The following is a 24,514-nucleotide window of genomic DNA, read 5'->3' on the forward strand; positions in this document are numbered from 1 at the left end:
ATTGCTAGCACAAGTATCTAAAGTAGGATTGTCAGCCTTGTAGACAGTAAACATCTTTGATAAGCTATCATGATGCCCGTAGCCTTAACCATATTGCTTCAGTTTTGACAATCAATATTCATGCAGAAGACCACACTAAAAGGTGCTAAGAGCAGTCAGATGCTATGAACTTCATTAAGGTAAAGCAAAATGATAAAGTGAGAGTTTCCCTCACCATGACAAATGGTAAATCAAGCCGAAAGCTGCTGAACTTTTTTTTTTGGGGGTGTCAGCAACTCCGAGAAAGTTTCTTCTGCAGCACTCCCTCCGCTGGTCATTCAATATATTCTGCAAATGGGAAAGTCCACTGTTAGTCTATTAACAGAACTTGAATATTTCCAAAGTAGTACAATACAACAACAAACACCTTTTGATAAAGAGCTAATAATCAGTATAATGCCAGCTATGATATTGTAAAATCCCACAGCTCAAAAAGAATTCAAATCTCTAATTTTTTCAAACTATCACACTTCTCTCAATCCTAAGACTCATTTGCTACAGCTCTCTACACAACTCTACCGCCTATATTAGAATGTAGATACAAAAAGACCCCATTGCTAGCCAAGTGACAGCATAATCTGCCCACTTGAATTATTTTAGGCTATGGTATGCCTATAACTATTAGGTGATCTGATACGTTTATGGAGGAAGGTTTATGCTGCGGTTACTGGTAATGATCAAAACGATAAACAACAGATTCTACCATCTTCCTTCTTGCACATCCATATCAGTTAACATATAGAGCACTTGAGAATATTATGATCACCCATACCTTAAACAAATGAATACATCTCAAATAATGCACATGTATCTTCCATCTACCCATCTTTGCCTTCAGCTGGGAGTTCTGACTAGCCTGCTACCCATTTCAGTAACATGATAAATGTGTCCTATTGCATGCCCTCGTGTCAGATGACATCCTGCTGTAGCTTTATGATGTCAGGGCACCTCTTGATGAGTAGCCATGGATGACAATTACACAGAACAATGAGGCACTAGCAATTCCGCACTAGGTAACTATCTGTAATTATGACTGCAAGGCAAGTGGAATGTGTAATGGGAAAGAACTCTGCAACAATGAAAGCATTGAGCTCCCCTTTTGAAAAGGGTGGCAGAGGTACAAGAACACAGAATATACTAAAGACAATCCTTCTCGACTATAAGAGTCCCATATATAGAGTTGAGGGAGGAGGGTTAAAATAGCTTCCCTCCATGTGAAACTAAGGCTATTGCTCTTAAACAAGATACCTCCTTCTAGCCTCAAACACACCAATTTCCTCTGATGACATATTGCTAGCACAAGTATCTAAAGTAGGATTGTCAGCCTTGTAGACAGTAAACATCTTTGATAAGCTATCATGATGCCCGTAGCCTTAACCATATTGCTTCAGTCTTGACAATCAATATTCATGCAGAAGACCACACTAAAAGGTGCTGAGAGCAGTCAGATGCTATGAACTTCATTAAGGTAAAGCAAAATGATAAAGTGAGAGTTTCCCTCACCATGACAAATGGTAAATCAAGCCGAAAGCTGCTGAACTTTTTTTTTTGGGGGTGTCAGCAACTCCGAGAAAGTTTCTTCTGCAGCACTCCCTCTGCTGGTCATTCAATATATTCTCAAAATGGGAAAGTCCACTGTTAGTCTATTAACAGAACTTGAATATTTCCAAAGTAATACAATACAACAACAAACACATTTTGATAAAGAATTAATAATCAGTATAATGGCAGCTATAATATTATAAAATCCCACAGCTCAAAAAGAATTCAAATCTCAAATTTTTTCCAACTATCACACTTCTCTCAATCCTAAGACTCATTTGCTACAGCTCTCTACACAACTCTGCCACCTATATTAGAATATAGATACAAAAAGACCTCATTGCTAGCCAAGTGACAGCTTAATCTACCCACTTGAATTATTTTAGGCTATGGTATGCCTATAACTATTAAGTGATCTGATACGTTTATGGAGGAAGGTTTATGCTGCGGTTACTGGTAATGATCAAAACGATAAACAACAGATTCTACCATCTTCCTTCTTGCACATCCCTATCAGTTAACATATAGAGCACTTGAGAATATTATGATCACCCATACCTTAAACAAATGAATACATCTCAAATAATGCACATGTATCTTCCATCTACCCATCTTTGCCTTCAGCTGGGAGTCCTGACTAGCCTGCTACCCATTTCAGTAACATGATAAATGTGTCCTATTGAATGCCCTTGTGTCAGATGACATCCTGCTGTAGCTTTATGATGTCAGGGCACCTCTTGATGAGTAGCCATGGATGACAATTACTCAGAACTATGAGGCATTAGCAATTCCGCACTAGGTAACTATCTGTAATTATGACTGCAAGGCAAGTGGAATGTGTAATGGGAAAGCACTCTGCAACAATGAAAGCATTGAGCTCCCCTTTTGAAAAGGGTGGCAGAGGTACAAGAACACAGAATATACTAAAGACAATCCTTCTCGAGTATAAGAGTCCCATATATAGAGTTGAAAGGAGGGTTAAAATAGCTTCCCTCCATGTGAAACTAAGGCAATTGCTCTAAAACAAGATACCTCATTCTAGCCTCAAACACACCAATTTCCTCTGATGACATATTGCTAGCACAAGTATCTAAAGTAGGATTGTCAGCCTTTAGACAGTAAACATCTTTGATAAGCTATCATGATGCCCGTAGCCTTAACCATATTGCTTCAGTCTTGACAATCAATATTCATGCAGAAGACCACACTAAAAGGTGCTGAGAGCAGTCAGATGCTATGAACTTCATTAAGGTAAAGCAAAATGATAAAGTGAGAGTTTCCCTCACCATGACAAATGGTAAATCAAGCCGAAAGCTGCTGAACTTTTTTTTTTGGGGGTGTCAGCAACTCCGAGAAAGTTTCTTCTGCAGCACTCCCTCTGCTGGTCATTCAATATATTCTGCAAATGGCAAAGTCCACTGTTAGTCTATTAACAGAACTTGAATATTTCCAAAGTAGTACAATACAACAACAAACACCTTTTGATAAAGAGCTAATAATCAGTATAATGCCAGCTATGATATTGTAAAATCCCACAGCTCAAAAAGAATTCAAATCTCAAATTATTTCAAACTATCACACTTCTCTCAATCCTAAGACTCATTTGCTACAGCTCTCTACACAACTGTACCACCTATATTAGAATGTAGATACAAAAAGACCTCATTGCTAGCCAAGTGACAGCATAATCTACCCACTTGAATTATTTTAGGCTATGGTATGCCTATAACTATTAAGTGATCTGATACGTTTATGGAGGAAGGTTTATGCTGCGGTTACTGGTAATGATCAAAACGATAAACAACAGATTCTACCAACTTCCTTCTTGCACATCCCTATCAGTTAACATATAGAGCACTTGAGAATATTATGATCACCCATACCTTAAACAAATGAATACATCTCAAATAATGCACATGCATCTTCCATCTACCCATCTTTGCCTTCAGCTGGGAGTCCTGACTAGCCTGCTACCCATTTCAGTAACATGATTAATGTGTCCTATTGCATGCCCTCGTGTCAGATGACATCCTGCTGTAGCTTTATGATGTCAGGGCACCTCTTGATGAGTAGCCATGGATGACAATTACACAGAACAATGAGGCATTAGCAATTCCGCACTAGGCAACTATCTGTAATTATGACTGCAAGGCAAGTGGAATGTGTAATGGGAAAGAACTCTGCAACAATGAAAGCATTGAGCTCCCCCTTTGAAAAGGGTGGCAGAGGTACAAGAACACAGAATATACTAAAGACAATCCTTCTCGACTATAAGAGTCCCATATATAGAGTTGAGGGAGGAGGGTTAAAATAGCTTCCCTCCATGTGAAACTAAGGCAATTGCTCTAAAACAAGATACCTCATTCTAGCCTCAAACACACCAATTTCCTCTGATGACATATTGCTAGCACAAGTATCTAAAGTAGGATTGTCAGCCTTTAGACAGTAAACATCTTTGATAAGCTATCATGATGCCCGTAGCCTTAACCATATTGCTTCAGTCTTGACAATCAATATTCATGCAGAAGACCACACTGAAAGGTGCTGAGAGCAGTCAGATGCTATGAACTTCATTAAGGTAAAGCAAAATGATAAAGTGAGAGTTTCCCTCACCATGACAAATGGTAAATCAAGCCGAAAGCTGCTGAACTTGTTTTTTGGGGGTGTCAGCAACTCCGAGAAAGTTTCTTCTGCAGCACTCCCTCTGCTGGCCATTCAATATATTCTGCAAATGGGAAAGTCCACTGTTAGTCTATTAACAGAACTAGAATATTTCCAAAGTAATACAATACAACAACAAACACCTTTTGATAAAGAGTTAATAATCAGTATAATGGCAGCTATGATATTGTAAAAACCCACAGCTCAAAAAGAATTCAAATCTCAAATTTTTTCAAACTATCACACTTCTCTCAATCCTAAGACTCATTTGCTACAGCTCTCTACACAACTCTACCACCTATATTAGAATGTAGATACAAAAAGACCTCATTGCTAGCCAAGTGACAGCATAATCTGCCCACTTGAATTATTTTAGGCTATGGTATGACTATAACTTTTAAGTGATCTTATACGTTTATGGAGGAAGGTTTATGCTGCGGTTACTGGTAATGATCAAAACGATGAACAACAGATTCTACCATCTTCCTTCTTGCACATCCCTATCAGTTAACATATAGAGCACTTGAGAATATTATGATCACCCATACCTTAAACAAATGAATACATCTCAAATAATGCACATGTATCTTCCATCTACCCATCTTTGCCTTCAGCTGGGAGTCCTGACTAGCCTGCTACCCATTTCAGTAACATGATAAATGTGTCCTATTGAATGCCCTCGTGTCAGATGACATCCTGCTGTAGCTTTATGATGTCAGGGCACCTCTTGATGAGTAGCCATGGATGACAATTACACAGAACAATGAGGCATTAGCAATTCCGCACTAGGTAACTATCTGTAATTATGACTGCAAGGCAAGTGGAATGTGTAATGGGAAAGCACTCTGCAACAATGAAAGCATTGAGCTCCCCTTTTGAAAAGGGTGGCAGAGGTACAAGAACACAGAATATACTAAAGACAATCCTTCTCGACTATAAGAGTCCCATATATAGAGTTGAGGGAGGAGGGTTAAAATAGCTTCCCTCCATGTGAAACTAAGGCAATTGCTCTAAAACAAGATACCTCATTCTAGCCTCAAACACACCAATTTCCTCTGATGACATATTGCTAGCACAAGTATCTAAAGTAGGATTGTCAGCCTTTAGACAGTAAACATCTTTGATAAGCTATCATGATGCCCGTAGCCTTAACCATATTGCTTCAGTCTTGACAATCAATATTCATGCAGAAGACCACACTAAAAGGTGCTGAGAGCAGTCAGATGCTATGAACTTCATTAAGGTAAAGCAAAATGATAAAGTGAGAGTTTCCCTCACCATGACAAATGGTAAATCAAGCCGAAAGCTGCTGAACTTTTTTTTTTGGGGGTGTCAGCAACTCCGAGAAAGTTTCTTCTGCAGCACTCCCTCTGCTGGTCATTCAATATATTCTGCAAATGGCAAAGTCCACTGTTAGTCTATTAACAGAACTTGAATATTTCCAAAGTAGTACAATACAACAACAAACACCTTTTGATAAAGAGCTAATAATCAGTATAATGCCAGCTATGATATTGTAAAATCCCACAGCTCAAAAAGAATTCAAATCTCAAATTATTTCAAACTATCACACTTCTCTCAATCCTAAGACTCATTTGCTACAGCTCTCTACACAACTGTACCACCTATATTAGAATGTAGATACAAAAAGACCTCATTGCTAGCCAAGTGACAGCATAATCTGCCCACTTGAATTATTTTAGGCTATGGTATGACTATAACTATTAAGTGATCTGATACATTTATGGAGGAAGGTTTATGCTGCGGTTACTGGTAATGATCAAAACGATAAACAACAGATTCTACCATCTTCCTTCTTGCACATCCCTATCAGTTAACATATAGAGCACTTGAGAATATTATGATCACCCATACCTTAAACAAATGAATACATCTCAAATAATGCACATGCATCTTCCATCTACCCATCTTTGCCTTCAGCTGGGAGTCCTGACTAGCCTGCTACCCATTTCAGTAACATGATTAATGTGTCCTATTGCATGCCCTCGTGTCAGATGACATCCTGCTGTAGCTTTATGATGTCAGGGCACCTCTTGATGAGTAGCCATGGATGACAATTACACAGAACAATGAGGCATTAGCAATTCCGCACTAGGCAACTATCTGTAATTATGACTGCAAGGCAAGTGGAATGTGTAATGGGAAAGAACTCTGCAACAATGAAAGCATTGAGCTCCCCCTTTGAAAAGGGTGGCAGAGGTACAAGAACACAGGATATACTAAAGACAATCCTTCTCGACTATAAGAGTCCCATATATAGAGTTGAGGGAGGAGGGTTAAAATAGCTTCCCTCCATGTGAAACTAAGGCAATTGCTCTAAAACAAGATACCTCATTCTAGCCTCAAACACACCAATTTCCTCTGATGACATATTGCTAGCACAAGTATCTAAAGTAGGATTGTCAGCCTTGTAGACAGTAAACATCTTTGATAAGCTATCATGATGCCCGTAGCCTTAACCATATTGCTTCAGTCTTGACAATCAATATTCATGCAGAAGACCACACTAAAAGGTGCTGAGAGCAGTCAGATGCTATGAACTTCATTAAGGTAAAGCAAAATGATAAAGTGAGAGTTTCCCTCACCATGACAAATGGTAAATCAAGCCGAAAGCTGCTGAACTTTTTTTTTTGGGGGTGTCAGCAACTCCGAGAAAGTTTCTTCTGCAGCACTCCCTCCGCTGGTCATTCAATATATTCTGCAAATGGGAAAGTCCACTGTTAGTCTATTAACAGAACTTGAATATTTCCAAAGTAGTACAATACAACAACAAACACCTTTTGATAAAGAGCTAATAATCAGTATAATGCCAGCTATGATATTGTAAAATCCCACAGCTCAAAAAGAATTCAAATCTCTAATTTTTTCAAACTATCACACGTCTCTCAATCCTAAGACTCATTTGCTACAGCTCTCTACACAACTCTACCGCCTATATTAGAATGTAGATACAAAAAGACCCCATTGCTAGCCAAGTGACAGCATAATCTGCCCACTTGAATTATTTTAGGCTATGGTATGCCTATAACTATTAGGTGATCTGATACGTTTATGGAGGAAGGTTTATGCTGCGGTTACTGGTAATGATCAAAACGATAAACAACAGATTCTACCATCTTCCTTCTTGCACATCCCTATCAGTTAACATATAGAGCACTTGAGAATATTATGATCACCCATACCTTAAACAAATGAATACATCTCAAATAATGCACATGTATCTTCCATCTACCCATCTTTGCCTTCAGCTGGGAGTCCTGACTAGCCTGCTACCCATTTCAGTAACATGATAAATGTGTCCGATTGCATGCCCTCGTGTCAGATGACATCCTGCTGTAGCTTCATGATGTCAGGGCACCTCTTGATGAGTAGCCATGGATGACAATTACACAGAACAATGAGGCATTAGCAATTCCGCACTAGGTAACTATCTGTAATTATGACTGCAAGGCAAGTGGAATGTGTAATGGGAAAGAACTCTGCAACAATGAAAGCATTGAGCTCCCCCTTTGAAAAGGGTGGCAGAGGTACAAGAACACAGAATATACTAAAGACAATCCTTCTCGACTATAAGAGTCCCATATATAGAGTTGAGGGAGGAGGGTTAAAATAGCTTCCCTCCATGTGAAACTAAGGCAATTGCTCTAAAACTAGATACCCCATTCTAGCCTCAAACACACCAATTTCCTCTGATGACATATTGCTAGCACAAGTATCTAAAGTAGGATTGTCAGCCTATAGACAGTAAACATCTTTGATAAGCTATCATGATGCCCGTAGCCTTAACCATATTGCTTCAGTTTTGACAATCAATATTCATGCAGAAGACCACACTAAAAGGTGCTAAGAGCAGTCAGATGCTATGAACTTCATTAAGGTAAAGCAAAATGATAAAGTGAGAGTTTCCCTCACCATGACAAATGGTAAATCAAGCCGAAAGCTGCTGAACTTTTTTTTTTGGGGGTGTCAGCAACTCCGAGAAAGTTTCTTCTGCAGCACTCCCTCCGCTGGTCATTCAATATATTCTGCAAATGGGAAAGTCCACTGTTAGTCTATTAACAGAACTTGAATATTTCCAAAGTAGTACAATACAACAACAAACACCTTTTGATAAAGAGCTAATAATCAGTATAATGCCAGCTATGATATTGTAAAATCCCACAGCTCAAAAAGAATTCAAATCTCTAATTTTTTCAAACTATCACACTTCTCTCAATCCTAAGACTCATTTGCTACAGCTCTCTACACAACTCTGCCACCTATATTAGAATGTAGATACAAAAAGACCTCATTGCTAGCCAAGTGACAGCTTAATCTACCCACTTGAATTATTTTAGGCTATGGTATGCCTATAACTATTAAGTAATCTGATACGTTTATGGAGGAAGGTTTATGCTGCGGTTACTGGTAATGATCAAAACGATAAACAACAGATTCTACCATCTTCCTTCTTGCACATCCCTATCAGTTAACATATAGAGCACTTGAGAATATTATGATCACCCATACCTTAAACAAATGAATACATCTCAAATAATGCACATGTATCTTCCATCTACCCATCTTTGCCTTCAGCTGGGAGTCCTGACTAGCCTGCTACCCATTTCAGTAACATGATAAATGTGTCCGATTGCATGCCCTCATGTCAGATGACATCCTGCTGTAGCTTCATGATGTCAGGGCACCTCTTGATGAGTAGCCATGGATGACAATTACACAGAACAATGAGGCATTAGCAATTCCGCACTAGGTAACTATCTGTAATTATGACTGCAAGGCAAGTGGAATGTGTAATGGGAAAGAACTCTGCAACAATGAAAGCATTGAGCTCCCCCTTTGAAAAGGGTGGCAGAGGTACAAGAACACAGGATATACTAAAGACAATCCTTCTCGACTATAAGAGTCCCATATATAGAGTTGAGGGAGGAGGGTTAAAATAGCTTCCCTCCATGTGAAACTAAGGCAATTGCTCTAAAACAAGATACCCCATTCTAGCCTCAAACACACCAATTTCCTCTGATGACATATTGCTAGCACAAGTATCTAAAGTAGGATTGTCAGCCTATAGACAGTAAACATCTTTGATAAGCTATCATGATGCCCGTAGCCTTAACCATATTGCTTCAGTCTTGACAATCAATATTCATGCAGAAGACCACACTAAAAGGTGCTGAGAGCAGTCAGATGCTATGAACTTCATTAAGGTAAAGCAAAATGATAAAGTGAGAGTTTCCCTCACCATGACAAATGGTAAATCAAGCCGAAAGCTGCTGAACTTGTTTTTTGGGGGTGTCAGCAACTCCGAGAAAGTTTCTTCTGCAGCACTCCCTCTGCTGGTCATTCAATATATTCTGCAAATGGGAAAGTCCACTGTTAGTCTATTAACAGAACTTGAATATTTCCAAAGTAGTACAATACAACAACAAACACCTTTTGATAAAGAGTTAATAATCAGTATAATGGCAGCTATGATATTGTAAAATCCCACAGCTCAAAAAGAATTCAAATCTCAAAGTTTTTTCCAACTATCACACTTCTCTCAATCCTAAGACTCATTTGCTACAGCTCTCTACACAACTCTGCCACCTATATTAGAATGTAGATACAAAAAGACCTCATTGCTAGCCAAGTGACAGCTTAATCTACCCACTTGAATTATTTTAGGCTATGGTATGCCTATAACTATTAAGTGATCTGATACGTTTATGGAGGAAGGTTTATGCTGCGGTTACTGGTAGTGATCAAAACGATAAACAACAGATTCTACCATCTTCCTTCTTGCACATCCCTATCAGTTAACATATAGAGCACTTGAGAATATTATGATCACCCATACCTTAAACAAATGAATACATCTCAAATAATGCACATGCATCTTCCATCTACCCATCTTTGCCTTCAGCTGGGAGTCCTGACTAGCCTGCTACCCATTTCAGTAACATGATTAATGTGTCCTATTGCATGCCCTCGTGTCAGATGACATCCTGCTGTAGCTTTATGATGTCAGGGCACCTCTTGATGAGTAGCCATGGATGACAATTACACAGAACAATGAGGCATTAGCAATTCCGCACTAGGCAACTATCTGTAATTATGACTGCAAGGCAAGTGGAATGTGTAATGGGAAAGAACTCTGCAACAATGAAAGCATTGAGCTCCCCCTTTGAAAAGGGTGGCAGAGGTACAAGAACACAGAATATACTAAAGACAATCCTTCTCGACTATAAGAGTCCCATATATAGAGTTGAGGGAGGAGGGTTAAAATAGCTTCCCTCCATGTGAAACTAAGGAAATTGCTCTAAAACAAGATACCTCATTCTAGCCTCAAACACACCAATTTCCTCTGATGACATATTGCTAGCACAAGTATCTAAAGTAGGATTGTCAGCCTTGTAGACAGTAAACATCTTTGATAAGCTATCATGATGCCCGTAGCCTTAACCATATTGCTTCAGTCTTGACAATCAATATTCATGCAGAAGACCACACTAAAAGGTGCTGAGAGCAGTCAGATGCTATGAACTTCATTAAGATAAAGCAAAATGATAAAGTGAGAGTTTCCTTCACCATGACAAATGGTAAATCAAGCCGAAAGCTGCTGAACTTTTTTTTTGGGGGTGTCAGCAACTCCAAAAAAGTTTCTTCTGCAGCACTCCCTCTGCTGGTCATTCAATATATTCTGCAAATGGGAAAGTCCACTGTTAGTCTATTAACAGAACTTGAATATTTCCAAAGTAATACAATACAACAACAAACACCTTTTGATAAAGAATTAATAATCAGTATAATGGCAGCTATAATATTATAAAATCCCACAGCTCAAAAAGAATTCAAATCTCAAATTTTTTCCAACTATCACACTTCTCTCAATCCTAAGACTCATTTGCTACAGCTCTCTACACAACTCTGCCACCTATATTAGAATGTAGATACAAAAAGACCTCATTGCTAGCCAAGTGACAGCATAATCTGCCCACTTGAATTATTTTAGGCTATGGTATGACTATAACTATTAAGTGATCTGATACTTTTATGGAGGAAGGTTTATGCTGCGGTTACTGGTAATGATCAAAACGATGAACAACAGATTCTACCATCTTCCTTCTTGCACATCCCTATCAATTAACATATAGAGCACTTGAGAATATTATGATCACCCATACCTTAAACAAATGAATACATCTCAAATAATGCACATGTATCTTCCATCTACCCATCTTTGCCTTCAGCTGGGAGTCCTGACTAGCCTGCTACCCATTTCAGTAACATGATAAATGTGTCCGATTGCATGCCCTCGTGTCAGATGACATCCTGCTGTAGCTTCATGATGTCAGGGCACCTCTTGATGAGTAGCCATGGATGACAATTACACAGAACAATGAGGCATTAGCAATTCCGCACTAGGTAACTATCTGTAATTATGACTGCAAGGCAAGTGGAATGTGTAATGGGAAAGAACTCTGCAACAATGAAAGCATTGAGCTCCCCCTTTGAAAAGGGTGGCAGAGGTACAAGAACACAGAATATACTAAAGACAATCCTTCTCGACTATAAGAGTCCCATATATAGAGTTGAGGGAGGAGGGTTAAAATAGCTTCCCTCCATGTGAAACTAAGGCAATTGCTCTAAAACAAGATACCCCATTCTAGCCTCAAACACACCAATTTCCTCTGATGACATATTGCTAGCACAAGTATCTAAAGTAGGATTGTCAGCCTATAGACAGTAAACATCTTTGATAAGCTATCATGATGCCCGTAGCCTTAACCATATTGCTTCAGTCTTGACAATCAATATTCATGCAGAAGACCACACTAAAAGGTGCTGAGAGCAGTCAGATGCTATGAACTTCATTAAGATAAAGCAAAATGATAAAGTGAGAGTTTCCCTCACCATGACAAATGGTAAATCAAGCCGAAAGCTGCTGAACCTTTTTTTTTTGGGGGTGTCAGCAACTCCAAAAATGTTTCTTCTGCAGCACTCCCTCTGCTGGTCATTCAATATATTCTGCAAATGGGAAAGTCCACTGTTAGTCTATTAACAGAACTTGAATATTTCCAAAGTAATACAATACAACAACAAACACCTTTTGATAAAGAATTAATAATCAGTATAATGGCAGCTATAATATTATAAAATCCCACAGCTCAAAAAGAATTCAAATCTCAAATTTTTTCCAACTATCACACTTCTCTCAATCCTAAGACTCATTTGCTACAGCTCTCTACACAACTCTGCCACCTATATTAGAATGTAGATACAAAAAGACCTCATTGCTAGCCAAGTGACAGCTTAATCTACCCACTTGAATTATTTTAGGCTATGGTATGCCTATAACTATTAAGTGATCTGATACGTTTATGGAGGAAGGTTTATGCTGCGGTTACTGGTAATGATCAAAACGATAAACAACAGATTCTACCATCTTCCTTCTTGCACATCCCTATCAGTTAACATATAGAGCACTTGAGAATATTATGATCACCCATACCTTAAACAAATGAATACATCTCAAATAATGCACATGTATCTTCCATCTACCCATCTTTGCCTTCAGCTGGGAGTCCTGACTAGCCTGCTACCCATTTCAGTAACATGATAAATGTGTCCGATTGCATGCCCTCGTGTCAGATGACATCCTGCTGTAGCTTCATGATGTCAGGGCACCTCTTGATGAGTAGCCATGGATGACAACTACACAGAACAATGAGGCATTAGCAATTCCGCACTAGGTAACTATCTGTAATTATGACTGCAAGGCAAGTGGAATGTGTAATGGGAAAGAACTCTGCAACAATGAAAGCATTGAGCTCCCCCTTTGAAAAGGGTGGCAGAGGTACAAGAACACAGAATATACTAAAGACAATCCTTCTCGACTATAAGAGTCCCATATATAGAGTTGAGGGAGGAGGGTTAAAATAGCTTCCCTCCATGTGAAACTAAGGCAATTGCTCTAAAACAAGATACCCCATTCTAGCCTCAAACACACCAATTTCCTCTGATGACATATTGCTAGCACAAGTATCTAAAGTAGGATTGTCAGCCTATAGACAGTAAACATCTTTGATAAGCTATCATGATGCCCGTAGCCTTAACCATATTGCTTCAGTCTTGACAATCAATATTCATGCAGAAGACCACACTAAAAGGTGCTGAGAGCAGTCAGATGCTATGAACTTCATTAAGATAAAGCAAAATGATAAAGTGAGAGTTTCCCTCACCATGACAAATGGTAAATCAAGCCGAAAGCTGCTGAACCTTTTTTTTTTGGGGGTGTCAGCAACTCCAAAAATGTTTCTTCTGCAGCACTCCCTCTGCTGGTCATTCAATATATTCTGCAAATGGGAAAGTCCACTGTTAGTCTATTAACAGAACTTGAATATTTCCAAAGTAATACAATACAACAACAAACACCTTTTGATAAAGAATTAATAATCAGTATAATGGCAGCTATAATATTATAAAATCCCACAGCTCAAAAAGAATTCAAATCTCAAATTCTTTCCAACTATCACACTTCTCTCAATCCTAAGACTCATTTGCTACAGCTCTCTACACAACTCTGCCACCTATATTAGAATGTAGATACAAAAAGACCTCATTGCTAGCCAAGTGACAGCTTAATCTACCCACTTGAATTATTTTAGGCTATGGTATGCCTATAACTATTAAGTGATCTGATACGTTTATGGAGGAAGGTTTATGCTGCGGTTACTGGTAATGATCAAAACGATAAACAACAGATTCTACCATCTTCCTTCTTGCACATCCCTATCAGTTAACATATAGAGCACTTGAGAATATTATGATCACCCATACCTTAAACAAATGAATACATCTCAAATAATGCACATGTATCTTCCATCTACCCATCTTTGCCTTCAGCTGGGAGTCCTGACTAGCCTGCTACCCATTTCAGTAACATGATAAATGTGTCCGATTGCATGCCCTCGTGTCAGATGACATCCTGCTGTAGCTTCATGATGTCAGGGCACCTCTTGATGAGTAGCCATGGATGACAACTACACAGAACAATGAGGCATTAGCAATTCCGCACTAGGTAACTATCTGTAATTATGACTGCAAGGCAAGTGGAATGTGTAATGGGAAAGAACTCTGCAACAATGAAAGCATTGAGCTCCCCCTTTGAAAAGGGTGGCAGAGGTACAAGAACACAGAATATACTAAAGACAATCCTTCTCGACTATAAGAGTCCCATATATAGAGTTGAGGGAGGAGGGTTAAAATAGCTTCCCTCCATGTGAAACTAAGGCAATTGCTCTAAAACAAGATACCCCATTCTAGCCTCAAACACACCAATTTCCTCTGATGACATATTGCTAGCACAAGTATCTAAAGTAGGATTGTCAGCCTATAGACAGTAAACATCTTTGATAAGCTATCATGATGCCCGTAGCCTTAACCATATTGCTTCAGTCTTGACAATCAATATTCATGCAGAAGACCACACTAAAAGGTGCTGAGAGCAGTCAGATGCTATGAACTTCATTAAGATAAAGCAAAATGATAAAGTGAGAGTTTCCCTCACCATGACAAATGGTAAATCAAGCCGAAAACTGCTGAACCTTTTTTTTTTGGGGGTGTCAGCAACTCCAAAAATGTTTCTTCTGCAGCACTCCCTCTGCTGGTCATTCAATATATTCTGCAAATGGGAAAGTCCACTGTTAGTCTATTAACAGAACTTGAATATTTCCAAAGTAATACAATACAACAACAAACACCTTTTGATAAAGAATTAATAATCAGTATAATGGCAGCTATAATATTATAAAATCCCACAGCTCAAAAAGAATTCAAATCTCAAATTCTTTCCAACTATCACACTTCTCTCAATCCTAAGACTCATTTGCTACAGCTCTCTACACAACTCTGCCACCTATATTAGAATGTAGATACAAAAAGACCTCATTGCTAGCCAAGTGACAGCTTAATCTACCCACTTGAATTATTTTAGGCTATGGTATGCCTATAACTATTAAGTGATCTGATACGTTTATGGAGGAAGGTTTATGCTGCGGTTACTGGTAATGATCAAAACGATAAACAACAGATTCTACCATCTTCCTTCTTGCACATCCCTATCAGTTAACATATAGAGCACTTGAGAATATTATGATCACCCATACCTTAAACAAATGAATACATCTCAAATAATGCACATGTATCTTCCATCTACCCATCTTTGCCTTCAGCTGGGAGTCCTGACTAGCCTGCTACCCATTTCAGTAACATGATAAATGTGTCCGATTGCATGCCCTCGTGTCAGATGACATCCTGCTGTAGCTTCATGATGTCAGGGCACCTCTTGATGAGTAGCCATGGATGACAACTACACAGAACAATGAGGCATTAGCAATTCCGCACTAGGTAACTATCTGTAATTATGACTGCAAGGCAAGTGGAATGTGTAATGGGAAAGAACTCTGCAACAATGAAAGCATTGAGCTCCCCCTTTGAAAAGGGTGGCAGAGGTACAAGAACACAGAATATACTAAAGACAATCCTTCTCGACTATAAGAGTCCCATATATAGAGTTGAGGGAGGAGGGTTAAAATAGCTTCCCTCCATGTGAAACTAAGGCAATTGCTCTAAAACAAGATACCCCATTCTAGCCTCAAACACACCAATTTCCTCTGATGACATATTGCTAGCACAAGTATCTAAAGTAGGATTGTCAGCCTATAGACAGTAAACATCTTTGATAAGCTATCATGATGCCCGTAGCCTTAACCATATTGCTTCAGTCTTGACAATCAATATTCATGCAGAAGACCACACTAAAAGGTGCTGAGAGCAGTCAGATGCTATGAACTTCATTAAGATAAAGCAAAATGATAAAGTGAGAGTTTCCCTCACCATGACAAATGGTAAATCAAGCCGAAAACTGCTGAACCTTTTTTTTTTGGGGGTGTCAGCAACTCCAAAAATGTTTCTTCTGCAGCACTCCCTCTGCTGGTCATTCAATATATTCTGCAAATGGGAAAGTCCACTGTTAGTCTATTAACAGAACTTGAATATTTCCAAAGTAATACAATACAACAACAAACACCTTTTGATAAAGAATTAATAATCAGTATAATGGCAGCTATAATATTATAAAATCCCACAGCTCAAAAAGAATTCAAATCTCAAATTTTTTCCAACTATCACACTTCTCTCAATCCTAAGACTCATTTGCTACAGCTCTCTACACAACTCTGCCACCTATATTAGAATGTAGATACAAAAAGACCTCATTGCTAGCCAAGTGACAGCTTAATCTACCCACTTGAATTATTTTAGGCTATGGTATGCCTATAACTATTAAGTGATCTGATACGTTTATGGAGGAAGGTTTATGCTGCGGTTACTGGTAATGATCAAAACGATAAACAACAGATTCTACCATCTTCCTTCTTGCACATCCCTATCAGTTAACATATAGAGCACTTGAGAATATTATGATCACCCATACCTTAAACAAATGAATACATCTCAAATAATGCACATGTATCTTCCATCTACCCATCTTTGCCTTCAGCTGGGAGTCCTGACTAGCCTGCTACCCATTTCAGTAACATGATTAATGTGTCCTATTGCATGCCCTCGTGTCAGATGACATCCTGCTGTAGCTTTATGATGTCAGGGCACCTCTTGATGAGTAGCCATGGATGACAATTACACAGAACAATGAGGCATTAGCAATTCCGCACTAGGCAACTATCTGTAATGATGACTGCAAGGCAAGTGGAATGTGTAATGGGAAAGAACTCTGCAACAATGAAAGCATTGAGCTCCCCCTTTGAAAAGGGTGGCAGAGGTACAAGAACACAGAATATACTAAAGACAATCCTTCTCGACTATAAGAGTCCCATATATAGAGTTGAGGGAGGAGGGTTAAAATAGCTTCCCTCCATGTGAAACTAAGGCAATTGCTCTAAAACAAGATACCTCATTCTAGCCTCAAACACACCAATTTCCTCTGATGACATATTGCTAGCACAAGTATCTAAAGTAGGATTGTCAGCCTTGTAGACAGTAAACATCTTTGATAAGCTATCATGATGCCCGTAGCCTTAACCATATTGCTTCGGTCTTGACAATCAATATTCATGCAGAAGACCACACTAAAAGGTGCTGAGAGCAGTCAGATGCTATGAACTTCATTAAGGTAAAGCAAAATGATAAAGTGAGAGTTTCCCTCACCATGACAAATGGTAAATCAAACCGAAAGCTGCTGAACTTTTTTTTTTGGGGGTGTCAGCAACTCCGAGAAAGTTTCTTCTGCAGCACTCCCTCTGCTGGTCATTCAATATATTCTGCAAATGGGAAAGTCCACTGTTAGTCTATTAACAGAACTTGAATATTTCCAAAGTAATACAATACAACAACAAACACCTTTTGATAAAGAGTTAATAATCAGTATAATGGCAGCTATGATATTGTAAAATCCCACAGCTCAAAAAGAATTCAAATCTCAAATTATTTCAAACTATCACACTTCTCTCAATCCTAAGACTCATTTGCTACAGCTCTCTACACAACTCTACCACCTATATTAGAATGTAGATACAAAAAGACCTCATTGCTAGCCAAGTGACAGCATAATCTGCCCACTTGAATTATTTTAGGCTATGGTATGACTATAACTATTAAGTGATCTGATACTTTTATGGAGGAAGGTTTATGCTGCGGTTACTGGTAATGATCAAAACGATGAACAACAGATTCTACCATCTTCCTTCTTGCACATCCCTATCAGTTAACATATAGAGCACTTGAGCATATTATGATCACCCATACCTTAAACAAATGAATACATCTCAAATAATGCACATGTATCTTCCATCTACCCATCTTTGCCTTCAGCTGGGAGTCCTGACTAGCCTGCTACCCATTTCAGTAACATGATAAATGTGTCCTATTGCATGCCCTCGTGTCAGATGACATCCTGCTGTAGCTTTATGATGTCAGGGCACCTCTTGATGAGTAGCCATGGATGACAATTACACAGAACAATGAGGCATTAGCAATTCCGCACTAGGTAACTATCTGTAATTATGACTGCAAGGCAAGTGGAATGTGTAATGGGAAAGCACTCTGCAACAATGAAAGCATTGAGCTCCCCTTTTGAAAAGGGTGGCAGAGGTACAAGAACACAGAATATACTAAAGACAATCCTTCTCGACTATAAGAGTCCCATATATAGAGTTGAGGGAGGAGGGTTAAAATAGCTTCCCTCCATGTGAAACTAAGGAAATTGCTCTAAAACAAGATACCTCATTCTAGCCTCAAACACACCAATTTCCTCTGATGACATATTGCTAGCACAAGTATCTAAAGTAGGATTGTCAGCCTTGTAGACAGTAAACATCTTTGATAAGCTATCATGATGCCCGTAGCCTTAACCATATTGCTTCAGTCTTGACAATCAATATTCATGCAGAAGACCACACTAAAAGGTGCTGAGAGCAGTCAGATGCTATGAACTTCATTAAGGTAAAGCAAAATGATAAAGTGAGAGTTTCCCTCACCATGACAAATGGTAAATCAAGCCGAAAGCTGCTGAACTTGTTTTTTGGGGGTGTCAGCAACTCCGAGAAAGTTTCTTCTGCAGCACTCCCTCTGCTGGTCATTCAATATATTCTGCAAATGGGAAAGTCCACTGTTAGTCTATTACCAGAACTTGAATATTTCCAAAGTAATACAATACAACAACAAACACCTTTTGATAAAGAGTTAATAATCAGTATAATGGCAGCTATGATATTGTAAAAACCCACAGCTCAAAAAGAATTCAAATCTCAAATTTTTTCAAACTATCACACTTCTCTCAATCCTAAGACTCATTTGCTACAGCTCTCTACACAACTGAACCACCTATATTAGAATGTAGATACAAAAAGACCTCATTGCTAGCCAAGTGACAGCATAATCTGCCCACTTGAATTATTTTAGGCTATGGTATGACTATAACTATTAAGTGATCTTATACGTTTATGGAGGAAGGTTTATGCTGCGGTTACTGGTAATGATCAAAACGATGAACAACAGATTCTACCATCTTCCTTCTTGCACATCCCTATCAGTTAACATATAGAGCACTTGAGAATATTATGATCACCCATACCTTAAACAAATGAATACATCTCAAATAATGCACATGTATCTTCCATCTACCCATCTTTGCCTTCAGCTGGGAGTCCTGACTAGCCTGCTACCCATTTCAGTAACATGATAAATGTGTCCGATTGCATGCCCTCGTGTCAGATGACATCCTAGTGTAGCTTTATGATGTCAGGGCACCTCTTGATGAGTAGCCATGGATGACAATTACACAGAACAATGAGGCATTAGCAATTCCGCAATAGGTAACTATCTGTAATTATGACTGCAAGGCAAGTGGAATGTGTAATGGGAAAGCACTCTGCAACAATGAAAGCATTGAGCTCCCCTTTTGAAAAGGGTGGCAGAGGTACAAGAACACAGAATATACTAAAGACAATCCTTCGCGACTATAAGAGTCCCATATATAGAGTTGAGGGAGGAGGGTTAAAATAGCTTCCCTCCATGTGAAACTAAGGAAATTGCTCTAAAACAAGATACCTCATTCTAGCCTCAAACACACCAATTTCCTCTGATGACATATTGCTAGCACAAGTATCTAAAGTAGGATTGTCAGCCTTGTAGACAGTAAACATCTTTGATAAGCTATCATGATGCCCGTAGCCTTAACCATATTGCTTCAGTCTTGACAATCAATATTCATGCAGAAGACCACACTAAAAGGTGCTGAGAGCAGTCAGATGCTATGAACTTCATTAAGGTAAAGCAAAATGATAAAGTGAGAGTTTCCCTCACCATGACAAATGGTAAATCAAGCCGAAAGCTGCTGAACTTTTTTTTTTGGGGGTGTCAGCAACTCCGAGAAAGTTTCTTCTGCAGCACTCCCTCTGCTGGTCATTCAATATATTCTGCAAATGGGAAAGTCCACTGTTAGTCTATTAACAGAACTTGAATATTTCCAAAGTAGTACAATACAACAACAAACACCTTTTGATAAAGAGCTAATAATCAGTATAATGCCAGCTATGATATTGTAAAATCCCACAGCTCAAAAAGAATTCAAATCTCTAATTTTTTCAAACTATCACACTTATCTCAATCCTAAGACTCATTTGCTACAGCTCTCTACACAACTCTGCCACCTATATTAGAATGTAGATACAAAAAGAACTCATTGCTAGCCAAGTGACAGCTTAATCTACCCACTTGAATTATTTTAGGCTATGGTATGCCTATAACTATTAAGTGATCTGATACGTTTATGGAGGAAGGTTTATGCTGCGGTTACTGGTAATGATCAAAACGATAAACAACAGATTCTACCATCTTCCTTCTTGCACATCCCTATCAGTTAACATATAGAGCACTTGAGAATATTATGATCACCCATACCTTAAACAAATGAATACATCTCAAATAATGCACATGTATCTTCCATCTACCCATCTTTGCCTTCAGCTGGGAGTCCTGACTAGCCTGCTACCCATTTCAGTAACATGATAAATGTGTCCGATTGCATGCCCTCGTGTCAGATGACATCCTGCTGTAGCTTCATGATGTCAGGGCACCTCTTGATGAGTAGCCATGGATGACAATTACACAGAACAATGAGGCATTAGCAATTCCGCACTAGGTAACTATCTGTAATTATGACTGCAAGGCAAGTGGAATGTGTAATGGGAAAGAACTCTGCAACAATGAAAGCATTGAGCTCCCCCTTTGAAAAGGGTGGCAGAGGTACAAGAACACAGAATATACTAAAGACAATCCTTCTCGACTATAAGAGTCCCATATATAGAGTTGAGGGAGGAGGGTTAAAATAGCTTCCCTCCATGTGAAACTAAGGCAATTGCTCTAAAACAAGATACCCCATTCTAGCCTCAAACACACCAATTTCCTCTGATGACATATTGCTAGCACAAGTATCTAAAGTAGGATTGTCAGCCTATAGACAGTAAACATCTTTGATAAGCTATCATGATGCCCGTAGCCTTAACCATATTGCTTCAGTCTTGACAATCAATATTCATGCAGAAGACCACACTAAAAGGTGCTGAGAGCAGTCAGATGCTATGAACTTCATTAAGATAAAGCAAAATGATAAAGTGAGAGTTTCCCTCACCATGACAAATGGTAAATCAAGCCGAAAGCTGCTGAACCTTTTTTTTTTGGGGGTGTCAGCAACTCCAAAAATGTTTCTTCTGCAGCACTCCCTCTGCTGGTCATTCAATATATTCTGCAAATGGGAAAGTCCACTGTTAGTCTATTAACAGAACTTGAATATTTCCAAAGTAATACAATACAACAACAAACACCTTTTGATAAAGAGTTAATAATCAGTATAATGGCAGCTATGATATTGTAAAATCCCACAGCTCAAAAAGAATTCAAATCTCAAATTATTTCAAACTATCACACTTCTCTCAATCCTAAGACTCATTTGCTACAGCTCTCTACACAACTCTACCACCTATATTAGAATGTAGATACAAAAAGACCTCATTGCTAGCCAAGTGACAGCATAATCTGCCCACTTGAATTATTTTAGGCTATGGTATGACTATAACTATTAAGTGAACTGATACTTTTATGGAGGAAGGTTTATGCTGCGGTTACTGGTAATGATCAAAACGATGAACAACAGATTCTACCATCTTCCTTCTTGCACATCCCTATCAATTAACATATAGAGCACTTGAGAATATTATGATCACCCATACCTTAAACAAATGAATACATCTCAAATAATGCACATGTATCTTCCATCTACCCATCTTTGCCTTCAGCTGGGAGTCCTGACTAGCCTGCTACCCATTTCAGTAACATGATAAATGTGTCCGATTGCATGCCCTCGTGTCAGATGACATCCTAGTGTAGCTTTATGATGTCAGGGCACCTCTTGATGAGTAGCCATGGATGACAATTACACAGAACAATGAGGCATTAGCAATTCCGCAATAGGTAACTATCTGTAATTATGACTGCAAGGCAAGTGGAATGTGTAATGGGAAAGCACTCTGCAACAATGAAAGCATTGAGCTCCCCTTTTGAAAAGGGTGGCAGAGGTACAAGAACACAGAATATACTAAAGACAATCCTTCGCGACTATAAGAGTCCCATATATAGAGTTGAGGGAGGAGGGTTAAAATAGCTTCCCTCCATGTGAAACTAAGGAAATTGCTCTAAAACAAGATACCTCATTCTAGCCTCAAACACACCAATTTCCTCTGATGACATATTGCTAGCACAAGTATCTAAAGTAGGATTGTCAGCCTTGTAGACAGTAAACATCTTTGATAAGCTATCATGATGCCCGTAGCCTTAACCATATTGCTTCAGTCTTGACAATCAATATTCATGCAGAAGACCACACTAAAAGGTGCTGAGAGCAGTCAGATGCTATGAACTTCATTAAGGTAAAGCAAAATGATAAAGTGAGAGTTTCCCTCACCATGACAAATGGTAAATCAAGCCGAAAGCTGCTGAACTTTTTTTTTTGGGGGTGTCAGCAACTCCGAGAAAGTTTCTTCTGCAGCACTCCCTCTGCTGGTCATTCAATATATTCTGCAAATGGGAAAGTCCACTGTTAGTCTATTAACAGAACTTGAATATTTCCAAAGTAGTACAATACAACAACAAACACCTTTTGATAAAGAGCTAATAATCAGTATAATGCCAGCTATGATATTGTAAAATCCCACAGCTCAAAAAGAATTCAAATCTCTAATTTTTTCAAACTATCACACTTATCTCAATCCTAAGACTCATTTGCTACAGCTCTCTACACAACTCTGCCACCTATATTAGAATGTAGATACAAAAAGAACTCATTGCTAGCCAAGTGACAGCTTAATCTACCCACTTGAATTATTTTAGGCTATGGTATGCCTATAACTATTAAGTGATCTGATACGTTTATGGAGGAAGGTTTATGCTGCGGTTACTGGTAATGATCAAAACGATAAACAACAGATTCTACCATCTTCCTTCTTGCACATCCCTATCAGTTAACATATAGAGCACTTGAGAATATTATGATCACCCATACCTTAAACAAATGAATACATCTCAAATAATGCACATGTATCTTCCATCTACCCATCTTTGCCTTCAGCTGGGAGTCCTGACTAGCCTGCTACCCATTTCAGTAACATGATAAATGTGTCCGATTGCATGCCCTCGTGTGAGATGACATCCTGCTGTAGCTTCATGATGTCAGGGCACCTCTTGATGAGTAGCCATGGATGACAATTACACAGAACAATGAGGCATTAGCAATTCCGCACTAGGTAACTATCTGTAATTATGACTGCAAGGCAAGTGGAATGTGTAATGGGAAAGAACTCTGCAACAATGAAAGCATTGAGCTCCCCCTTTGAAAAGGGTGGCAGAGGTACAAGAACACAGAATATACTAAAGACAATCCTTCTCGACTATAAGAGTCCCATATATAGAGTTGAGGGAGGAGGGTTAAAATAGCTTCCCTCCATGTGAAACTAAGGCAATTGCTCTAAAACAAGATACCCCATTCTAGCCTCAAACACACCAATTTCCTCTTATGACATATTGCTAGCACAAGTATCTAAAGTAGGATTGTCAGCCTATAGACAGTAAACATCTTTGATAAGCTATCATGATGCCCGTAGCCTTAACCATATTGCTTCAGTCTTGACAATCAATATTCATGCAGAAGACCACACTAAAAGGTGCTAAGAGCAGTCAGATGCTATGAACTTCATTAAGGTAAAGCAAAATGATAAAGTGAGAGTTTCCCTCACCATGACAAATGGTAAATCAAGCCGAAAGCTGCTGAACTTTTTTTTTTGGGGGTGTCAGCAACTCCGAGAAAGTTTCTTCTGCAGCACTCCCTCCGCTGGTCATTCAATATATTCTGCAAATGGGAAAGTCCACTGTTAGTCTATTAACAGAACTTGAATATTTCCAAAGTAATACAATACAACAACAAACACCTTTTGATAAAGAGTTAATAATCAGTATAATGGCAGCTATGATATTGTAAAATCCCACAGCTCAAAAAGAATTCAAATCTCAAATTATTTCAAACTATCACACTTCTCTCAATCCTAAGACTCATTTGCTACAGCTCTCTACACAACTCTACCACCTATATTAGAATGTAGATACAAAAAGACCTCATTGCTAGCCAAGTGACAGCATAATCTGC

Source organism: Lissotriton vulgaris, chromosome 11 (assembly GCF_964263255.1).
Source record: "Lissotriton vulgaris chromosome 11, aLisVul1.2, whole genome shotgun sequence".
Lineage (NCBI taxonomy): Eukaryota > Metazoa > Chordata > Amphibia > Caudata > Salamandridae > Lissotriton > Lissotriton vulgaris.